This window comes from Equus przewalskii, chromosome 15 (assembly GCF_037783145.1).
Source record: "Equus przewalskii isolate Varuska chromosome 15, EquPr2, whole genome shotgun sequence".
Taxonomy (NCBI): domain Eukaryota; kingdom Metazoa; phylum Chordata; class Mammalia; order Perissodactyla; family Equidae; genus Equus; species Equus przewalskii.
Window position 1 is genome coordinate 83,819,367 of NC_091845.1, and position 11,107 is coordinate 83,830,473.

The 11,107-nt window shown below is 47.5% G+C and overlaps 1 long non-coding RNA gene across 1 annotated transcript; it reads right to left on the bottom strand.

Moving 5' to 3' along the window:
• Window positions 1-2,768: 2,768 nt before the first annotated feature.
• LOC139076061 (uncharacterized) lies at window positions 2,769-8,973 on the bottom strand. The gene is made up of 2 exons (XR_011527292.1): window positions 8,620-8,973; window positions 2,769-4,871 (listed from the first exon to the last, which is right to left on the bottom strand). It is a non-coding gene; the product is annotated as an uncharacterized lncRNA (long non-coding RNA).
• Window positions 8,974-11,107: the final 2,134 nt, after the last annotated feature.

Consider the following 11,107-nt stretch of genomic DNA (forward strand, 5'->3'; position numbering starts at 1 on the left):
AAAAATTATTAAAAACTACTAAATAGATCAATAGGGAAATCAATTGACAGCTTATGTGATCATTTTAACCTTTGTAGAATGGATTGGTGTACTAACTTTCATAACATTACATAAGATAATCTTCCAGAATTGTATTTCATTTTTGGCTATTCAAATTCCATTTAGGCCATGCTTCTTTCAAGAAAAAGTCCTATTTGGAAATTCTTTATATGTTAGGAAGATTAATTAAAAGCAGAAAGATAACTTTAACCACTTCAAAATGTTATAGGCAAGAGAAATTCCAAAATCATACAATGACATCTGTGATATATTATCACAGACAAAAAAAATCATCTGTGATAAGTGGTATAATTCCATATCTAGGCTATCGTGAATATATATATTCAATGGCATATTATTCAGCCTTAAAAAAGAAGGAGGGGCTGGCCCCATGGCCATGTGGTTAAGTTTGTGCGCTCCAATTTGGCGGCCCAGGGTTTCGCCAGTTCGGATCCTGGGCATAGACATGGCACTGCTGGTCAGGCCATGTTGAGGTGGCATCTCACATGCCACAACTACACCCACAACTGAAATATACAACTATGTACTGGGGGCATTTGGGGAGAAAAAGCAATTAAAAAAGAAAAAAAGAAGATTGGCAACAGTTGTTAGCTCAAGTGCCAATCTTCGGAAAAAAAAAAGAGAAGAAGGAGATCACGCCATTTGCAACAACATGGATGACCCTGGAGGACACTACACTAAGTGAAACAAGTCAGACAGGAAAGAAAACCCTGCCTGATCTCACTTATATGTGAAATCTAAAAAAAGTGAAGACACAGAAGCAGAGAGTAGAATGATGGGTACCAGGGGCTGGGGAGGTGGGGGAAATGGAGAGATGTTGGTAAAAGGGTACAAAGTTGCAGTTATGTATGATGAACTGAGAGCTAATGCCCAACATGCTAACCGTAGCTAACATTACTGGATTAAATACTGGAAATCTGCTAAGAGAGTAGACTTCAAGTGCTCTCACGACCAAAAACAACGATAGCTATGTGAGGAGACAATGCGTTAATTAGCTTGATTATAGTAATCACTTCACTATACGTGTGAATATATCAAATCATCATATTGGGCACCCTAAATATATACAATTTAACTTTAAAAAAAAAAGGAATGCTATGAAGAAAAAAAGAAAGTATTAGATAACAGTGAGGTATCCTCAAATATCTTGTTTCTCTACCAGTTTCAGTTAAAACGAGCATCTATTTAGAGTCATAATGCTCTATGCAGAATGCTGGCTGCAGCAGAAGCAATCCAGCTGGAGGCGTGCTGAGAGATTATTGATCTGATGCTAGCCAGACTTCTAAATTCTGTCTACTAAACATTCAAATAATAAAACTGCAATGATAATTAAGTTTGCTGGTAACGTTTCAGGTTCATTCTTGTATCCCTCATGTTTATTCTACAAAGCTAGTATTTGCTTTGGGCCTTGATTTTGGATGAATATTGATTTTAACATTTGGTCATTCTGCATTCTATCAAAATAAGTACAGTGCCCATAGCTACCAGGGTCAATAAAGCATATGAATCAATAGAACTTCAAGATCTAATTCCAAGGTTCATACAATGAGCTCTATTCTACACAGTGTTTTTGAAATTTTTAATCTGGTTTCCAATCACTCTCAAATTGGAATATTTTGTATGATTTCCGACTTCCTTTGACAGATCCGGAAGTGTTACAGCCCCAGGCCCACATTTCCTCGTCGCAGCCACAGGTTGGAATTCTCAGACTGACTGACGTGATGACCACAATCCATGACTTCCCTTTGCATTTGACTTGCAGGTCCTGTCTATTTTGCTACCCATTGGATTTGGGCAGGCCTTGTGACTTGCTTTGATCGATAAAACACAGCAAAATGAGAACTCGCACATACCCCCTGCCTCTCTCGGAACTCCGCCATTGTAAACAGGCCTAGGTACTGGCGGGAGGATGAGAGAGCATCTGCAGGAGAGTCCCAGCCTAGGCCACCCTGCACCAGTCTGCTCCGACCCAACCTGCCAACTGGCCTCAGACACATGAAAGCCCAACCAAGAGGAAAAGAACTATCCAGGAGACCTATAGATTCAGAAACAATTAAAAGGACTTTATGCTTTAAACCATTAAGTTTTGGGGTGGTTTGTTACATGCAATCACTACCTGATACACAGGAAAATGGATAATCTCTAATCCTGATATTAGATAATATTCTCCCAACAAAACCAACACCTAATACACACAATAGTTAAGTCCCGTATATATATTTCTTGAGTTTACCTCTACCTTGGATGGAGCGGGGTGTGAAGGAGAAGGAGGAGGTTGGGTGAGCAGGGAGCGTGGCCCTGTGTGTTCAGAGCAGGTGGTGGGGTGTGTGCTGGTGGACTTTCTCCCTGCATGGCAGCAGCTAGATGCCTAGCCTAGGGGTGTGTTTTCTCTGATTCTGCTTCTGCAGCTGGCCGGCTGTGTAAACTTTGGCAACTCTCCTGACTTCTCCAGCCTCAGTTCCTCATCCATTAAAAACATGGCTGTAACAATACCTGACTGGCCATCTCACTGGCAGGATCGAGTGAGATGATGATATGAATGAATGCTGAAGACCGAAAGGCAGTCACATGCATACAAAGTGCGTGAGACGATGTGATAACATGAGGAGCGTCAGCAGGTCACGCTCTGTTTTGTTTGGGTTATTCAAAATGTCTGATAAAACTTAAGAAATTCAGCTAATAAGAAAAAAGTCTGTGTTTGGTCTATATGATGCCAAATACTGGGATTTTATTTTATAAAATAAATGTCTTGTTCCAATTATAAAGCACTGCATCCTTTATTCCCTGCCCTGTCATCCTCCCAATTACAGATATTCAGCATTCCGCAGACACAGCCATGGCCTTCTCAGCTGCCCACACACGTCTCTCCAGTTAGTCCTGTTGCCTCCTGAGAAGCTCGCATTCTTACTAACTTGGACCCACCCTTGGGTGGGCTAGCAGGAGCTGACACCTAACATGGGGCGGGGATCCTAGGCCTGGAAGTTGGGCACAAGTGACATGATTTACTTTCTGGTATGAGTTTTCTAGTCTCCTCTTTCTGCCAGAGGAATAAGGGTAGTAAGTCAATGAACCAGATTATTTTGTATTCCTCTGGAGAAAAATCATTATTCACCTGGACTCTGTCAGAAGAAGCAGACCTCGGCTTGGCTAGAATATCACAAGCCAACAGCTTTTCTAAAATATTGCATATGTGACATAACTGTAGATATCCTGGTTCTGAATAAGAAAAAGGAAGGGGTAAACTGGGAAAGGGGACTAACACCTGATTAACTCCCGCTAGAAGGCGAGCTCACTGAGGGCAGGTGGTTCGCCACTGAATGCCCAGCACCTGCAGCCACGCCCCACCATACCTGTGGGCCCGCCAACAAACGAGCAGCTGCTCTGCGCCGGGTCCTCTGCCACATCATCTCCTAACCCTTTCGCCAGTTAACCCACTTCAGGGATGAGGCGACTGAGGCTCTGAGAGGCTAAGGAATTTCTCAAGGGCCACAGTTAATAAGTGGTAGAGCCAGGACCCACCCTTACAGACTCTTTCCCATATATCCCAGTGAGGTCTCTAAACAGAATTGAGGGCAGGCCGGCCCCAGAGTCACAGGCACCCCAGTAACTCTGAGAAGTAGCTTCATTCAGGTTGATGCCCAGGCGTCTTCACAAGAACAAAGATAAAATTCAGAGCACAGACCCCTTCGGCCAGGGAGCTTTGGGGGAACTTTTTGATTTTCTTTTCTTGCTCTGCAAGTGGTGGATGAACCATGAGGCTGTGGGCAGCTCCTGAAGGCACCCGGAACTGAATTCACAGTGGATGAGAAGACTAGAAGGGACCCAACTGTCGGCAGAGGGAGGCCCCTGTGGGTCATGGTGGCCAGGAGTGTGGCCCCGTGGGGACTCCCAGCCAGTGTGCCACGTGAGAGGAGGAGCGTGGCTGATGTTTCCTGCGTATCACACCTCTGTCTAAAACCTAATTGTCTAAACGGTTTGTCAGAAAATCTTCGATAAGATGTCATTTATTTGGGGGCGGGGAGAAACCACCACTCTTAAATGAGGTAGGATAACCTCTCCTCTTCCCCACTGCCCCCTCCCCCAAGCCCCCCACCAACCCATCTCACCAGTTACTCTGGTGCACATGAGAAGCTCTCAATTTAATTGTGAGCAAGTGATGAATGGATATTCTGAAATGTCAACTTAAATTTTAAAATGCATTCAAAATTATGCAGGAAGCACAAGAGCCTGGAAACTCCAGCCTCAGAAGCTTTGGTGATTAGCTACATGATTAACCCAAGAGGGGATCAAAACCACGGGTTGGAGAAGTAGGTAGATGCTGCTGTCTTGGTTTTCCACAGTCTGGTTTATAGGGTGTGGGGCTGGCAGTCATCATCATCATCGCCATTATCAGTTTTTATTTTATGGGGCCTCATTGAAAGCACCGTGCTAGGTGCAACCAAGGACTTCACTTTCCAGTAGATATGGTCACTGTCTTTAAGGAGTGTCCCATCTCCATTTCCGGGGCAGAGGTAAGATGGAAGTTTTTGATGTGGTGATAAGCCTGGAAAATAGATGTAGCCCTGAGAGTCCCAGGGAGGAGGAAGCCGCAGAGCGTTGACTTCCAACATCGTTCCGCAGACAACCCGCGAGGCTCCAGCAGCTTGGCTGGCACAGCCTCAGGAAGAGGGGAGTGCTGCAGGGAAGTCAAAGACGAATGAGGTCTGAGAAGTGACTGCTGGATCCAGTGGCAGAAAATGTCACTGATGGACTTCCTCTAGCGAGACCTGGACGGGAACTGGATGGCAAAAGGTCAACAGATCAGAGGGGACCTGGAATTGGAGAGAGGGGTTGGTCACAAAAGGAATCCAAGAAGGAAGCGGTAGCTGAGGGAAGGAGCAGGGCCGAGGGAAGACGTTTTCAGTCGGCAAACTTTGATAACGGCCGAAGTTAGTCGGTGGTTACATGCGAGCTCATTATGTAATTCTTTCTACATGGCAGATATTTTTTAACACCCTGAATAGAAATTTAGGAAAAGAAAGATGAGAGGTGAGCGTGTGAGAAAGGGGTAGGGAAATTGGGTAAGGGGAGGATACTGACTGCCTGTGGGGACTCCCAGTCATTGGTGGAACGGTCTCAGAGGAGGCGCGTGGAAATGGAAACAAGAACACAGGTGAGGGGGTTAACCTGCTGACGGGAAGGAAAATGAAAGAGGGTGAAAATCAGGATAAACGTTGGGTTGAAGAGGAAGTGTAGCATAAAAATATTACAAGGCTAAAAGGAAGACGGATGAGGGTTCTTGGGCCTCCATTTCCAGGAAGTGGGAGGAGAGGCAAAGGGATGAAAAGGAGTGGGAGGACAGGGAGCCAGGCTCGAGGGATGTGGAGAGGGATGAAGAACGGTCCTGGGAGCGGTAGGGAAGGGGAGGGCGAGGGGAAGGCAGCCGCTAAGGAGAAGCCCTTCCTGTGGACAGGGGCAGGAAGTTTCAAGGGGCTCACACTTTGAGAACTGGTACTGCCTTAAGGCATGCAGAAAACAGACAGCCAGGGTGATGAGAGTCTCTCCCAAACCCGGAACACTCAGGAATCCCCAAGTCGGCAGTGGCTGTCTCAAGAGCGGAAGTTCGCTGAAGCAAATAGCAACTGTCTGAAACTCCCCACGAAGGGCAGATCCAGTGGGAAGTCAGAGGGAGGGCATCTATTTGGCCCAAAATAAATATACTAATAAATGCGTATGACCTCCCTGTGTGACCCTAGGGCCATGTGTGTGTCCACCCACGAGTTTCGCTCTCTTTGCTCAGTCCTTTTGCAACTCGGAATCCGTCCTCACAGTCAGCGCGAGCGTCTCTGGGCAGAGGGAGGATGTGAGCCCCCGTCTCCCAGCACTGCTGCTTCCTTTCATCAGGACGGGCGGGGTGTGGGCTGGGGTCCAAACGCTGACTTGACACTTTCTAGCCGCCTGCTCTGGGGCAAGCTCCGCCCCTCTCTGAGCCTCAGCCTCTTGCCGCGTAGGAAAGAGGGAGTCACTGTACCCTCCTCAGAGGGACATTGTCCAGATAAAATGAGTTAGTAACCAAAAGCATTAAAGCCACACCTAGCACGTAACAAGCTATAGTAAACATTAGCTACTTAATATAATTCTGTTAAAATGTTATTCTTGACAACGAACAAAGTTTCAAAGGAGCATTACCCTCTCAGAGGAGCCTTCTCTGCCCGCTCTGGAATCCCCCTGTTAGCATATACAGCTTCATGGCTTCCTCTATTCCGTGGCACAGACTAATAACAAGGGGCAACATAGTGAAGGGGTTAAAATCACGGGTCCTTGGCAGCTGGCCCAGTGGCCAAAGTTAGTTGTGCACTCCGCTTCTGCAGCCCAGGGTTTGTGGTTGTTGATCCCACACACAAGCCTACACACTGCTCATCAAGCCATTCTATGGTGGCATCCCATTTACAAAATAGAGGAAGATTGCCACAGGTGGTAGCTCAGTGACAATCTTCCTCACCAAAAAAAAAGCACTGATCTTCTTTTTTTAGAACCAGGCTGCGTGGGATCAAATCTGAGTTCTTTCTACCAGTTGTGAGATCTTGGGCAAGATACTAAACCCCTCTGTGCCTCAGTTTCCTCATCAGGAAAATGCAGATTAATAGAACTTAATTTATACAGTTGTTATGAGAATTAAAAAATATTGCTTGGCATTTAATAAACAGTAGGTGTTTCCTATTTTTGGTATTATTAATATCTATCTTCCTTTTCTCATAAGCTCTGTCCATTTCTCATGTGTCCAGTGCCTAGCCCAGTGCCTGGACTATAAAGGCTCAATAAATATGCTAAAAGAATAAATGCATGGAAGCTAAAATCGACCACATAGAGGTTAATTGACATGATAAATGCTTCAAGCCAGTTGCTTTCAATAATATTTTCCAGATTTAGCTTGTTCTCCTTTTGTTTTTGTTATTGTTTTCTAATATGTTTGTGAATCTTTTCAAAGGAAAAATGACTGGGGAAAAATAATTTTAAAAAATAATCGGGGAAACACTTGTGCAAAGGCATAGACCAAAAGAACAATAGATAATTTCATAAAGTCAGATTTATAAATGTGAAAAACAAAGGCAGTGTTAAAATTTCTCTGCCTTTTAAAACCATAACATGAAGTTCTAAACCTAGTCTCTTTGGAACTCGTGAATGTATTTAATTTTAAAAAGAACCTCACCAGTGATGTTCTGCCTTAAGGTAGGGGGGCAGGAGTGGGGGGTGGGGAGGCTGAGTTCCCGTTGAAATTTAACTCTCCACCTATAACCATAGCGACAGGAACAAACACTGAAACCAATCGATAGCAGGGCAGACCGCCCAGGGCAGATGTATCAGCGGGGCTCATGCTTCTCTGAGGGGTCAAGCTGTGCCCTTTTGCACTGAGCCCCAGGTTGGAAAGGGCCACCCAGCTCCCCTCTGAGTCATGATGGAGGGCGTGCTTGCATTGCTCATTCTGATTGTGAAAATAACTGGACATCCTGGCTCTCGGGTCTCGACAGTGCCTGCAGGATCCCCAGTCCAAGTCCTAACTCAGCTGTGTCCACCCACATCAAATAGGGGGAAGGATCCCATTTATCCAGCTCTTGGCAGAGAAAGGCCCTTGATTTGAAGCTAAATGCATGCAGGCAGCCCTGCCTGTGCTGGCCGGGGTTGGGGTCGGGGGTTAAACACCAGCATAGATCACTGAGGCATTGCACGGTGGAGTTAAGACAGCAGTCTCTGGAGCCGGAGTCCCTGCGTTCAGATCCTACTTCTGCCATGTGGTGGGTTCAAGATGGCCACCAATTCTTTGACAGTCTTCTCATGGAGAGGTGAGGTCTACGCCCCTCCCCTGGAATCTGAGATGACTCTGTGACATCTCTGGCCGAGGGAAAATGTCAAGAGTGGCCCTGTCTCAGGCCTTAAGAAACTGGCAGCTTCCACTCCTTGTCTCCCAGAGCCTCGAGCCACCCTGTAAAACCCAACCACACTGCTGCAGAGACCCCACAAGGGCCCTGGGACTGCGGGTGGGGAGCGAGGGCCCGGCGGAGTGCAGCCTTACAGCCGCTCCCATCACGGCACCCGCATGTCAGGGGAGCAGCCTTGGACCCTACAAACCAGTGCAGCGTGGCCCTTGGCTGGCCAAGAGCGAAAACCCACAACCAACACTCCCAGAGGCAGGAGAATCACGCCGTTGTTCTCTAAGTGCCTGGCTCAGAGCGAGTGCTCGGTCAGCGTTGGCTCCTGTTAGACTTGGATGACATCCGGTTAGATCCTAAGATAGCGAAGTCTGAGCGTGGGCTCTGAGTCCTCTACTCCCCAGCCCTTCGGTCCTTTGGTAGTACCGCCTCACCCAGGACAGTGGCTCCTTATGGAACACTCATGTAGAAATGACCCAGGCGTGGAGGGGCCAGTCTCAAAGCATTGGAGTTCACTGCTCCACCTACAAATAGCCACTGCCTTCCCCCAAGCTGGAGAGTTCCCAATCTCCAAGCCAGTGGAGGCTGGGCTGGCTCCCAGCCCTGCTCCCAGCTCCCACCCTCAGCACGCATCCAGCTCCTCACAACCTACCCAAACATGCTTCGTCCAATCTGCAGACTTCACTCTTGTTACACTTCCTTTGCCTGGAGCGACCACTCGCCTTCTCTCTGCCAACACTGATTCCATCACGAGCGTTTGAGAAATGAGCAAGCTCCAAGCTTCCCAAAGGGCGTGCCTGCGAGACATGCCGCAGCAGAGGAGCTGTGTGGACAGCGCAGTCTGGGAAATACTGGACACTGCATTTCCCACCTTTCCTTCCATCATCACAAGTGCGTTGGTAAATTAAAAACCGTAAAAAGCTACGTCTTTCAGAAGTCTGTAAACTTTGTATTGTCCAGATTTTCACAAACGTGTCCTGACTGGGAAACAACTTTCTTGTAAGACAAGGCTTCTTGGGAGGAGCGAGCACTGAGCTGAGTCCTGAGGACTAGAAGAGGCAAGCAGGTGCAGGGGCGGAGAAGGAAGCAGGAAGGGGGTCGACTTGATTGACAGGAAGGCAAATTAAAGAAGCAAATCAAATCTAAGACCTGAAGGCCCCGTGGTCTCCTGAGGGCTTTCAGCAAGAGCATAAAAGATCGGATTTGCATTTTATAAAGATCACTAGCTCTCATTAAATGCTTTGGCCTTATTTTTTGATTGGGACCTATAGTAAACAAAACATGTTGCATTTTTACCCAATATCCATATATGGCACATTACAAAGTTTCATAAAATGGCTCTTATTCTTGTTACATGCAATGCCCCCTGATACTTTCTATTATCTTTTCCTCCTTTTAAAGAGGCCTTCCAATAATCTAGGCAATCAAAGATGGGGATCCGAACTTTCTAGCACCTGAATCTGAGTGGACACGGCCTCTCATCTTCTCCCTGATGTTCTTGATGAATAAATCACTGATCTACTTTAAGACAAGCAGAAGAACTTAGTCCTAGTTCTTCTGCTAAGGAGCAGTCAACTCATTTAACCTGTGCGTGATTTCCCTCATCTCCCGTCACAAGTCAGAGGTTGTTTACCATAGAGGGCAGAGAGTAAGTCAGATTCATTTTGTTCCCTAGGACAGCACTTGGCACACTGGTGGACACCCTGGGGGTGCTTCACACACACATATGCACTGCATTGCATTGCCTTGTATTGGTGGTTCTTCATCCATTGCAGGGCAAAGTTCGGCAGCTGGGAGACAGAAGTAAGCTTCACCTGGGTACAGTGCGTGGCCCAGGCAGGTGAGCAGATGACCTGGGAAACATCTCCTGCGCCGGTGCTGTGGGCTCAGGACTGAAGCGCCTGCATCACGGGGAGGAGCCCTGAACCTACGGCCACTTACCCCGCTGCGGGCAAACCTCCCGGGGGCTGCGGTCCAGGGGGAAGCCACCGCATTCACCTTCTTCCCTCGTTCCTCCCGAGGGGATCCCTGTCTCTCTGGCCCTTCCAGAGCTGTCATCTGCTCTCACCTCTGAGGTCTTCTTCCTTCAGGACTGGACCCAAAGTGGGGCTCAGCCTCAGCGCCTCCTCCCGCTGGCTCTGAGAAGAGGGCTCTGGCCCTCTCAGGGTAAGGGCTTCACTGCTGAACTGAGAGAGAGCAACAGCATGGACGTCTCAAGAACAAGGCCCAGAATCTCACAGGATGTTCTCTAGAGCCTCAAGTAGTTTGTTGGTGACCCCACCCCTTCCTGAGGGTGAATTTCACCAAGCCTCCCTTCCCCCCCTTCCCCAGATTAGGTCTTCCATTTCCTGCTGAAGGTCTGAGGCATGATTAATAGTTGAACAATAAATGAATTAGTCACCCCCCGCCCAAGTATTTGAAGCTCAGGTGGTCAGGGTGTTCCAGGAGGGTGACTGTCAGTGCTTTCCCTTCCCCACACAGGAAATAAATGACCCCAGGCCTCTCCCTCAAGGTTACTCATATACCACACCATCTTAAAAGTCCTGGAGGAAAACTGAAGTGTGGCCCACAGCATCCTTTACTGTCTTTTTTTCTTTTTTAAAGATTGGCACCTGAGCTAGCATCTGTTGCCAATCTTTTTTTTCCTTCTTCTCCCCAAATCCCCCCAGTACATAGTTGTGTATTCTAGCTGTAGGTCCTTCTGGTTGTGCTACGTGGGACGCCACCTCAGCATGGCCTGGTGAGCTGTGCCATGTCTGCGCCCAGGATCACAAACCGGTGAAACCTTGGGCCTCCGAAGTGGAGCACTCGAACTTAACCACTTGGCCATGGGGCCGACCCCTACCCTTTACTTTCGTTTATTCACTCTGATAGAGTAGATTGGCAACTCCAGCTGTCAGTCTGAGAAGTTGAGGACACCAGGGCTGTGTTGACCAGTGTTATTCTAATGCCACAATGGTAACTTCTAGCAGCAAACGACCCCAGAGAAGGAAAAAAGGGAGCTGCCTAACTCCAAGGTGGCACCTACCATGATCACCTCAACCCTTATGTCCCTGGAACCTTGGCCCAGACTCCCTGTGGAAGCTGGCGGGTCATAAACAAAGCTCATTTGCACATGCTTGGAGTGTTGCTAGCAAAGT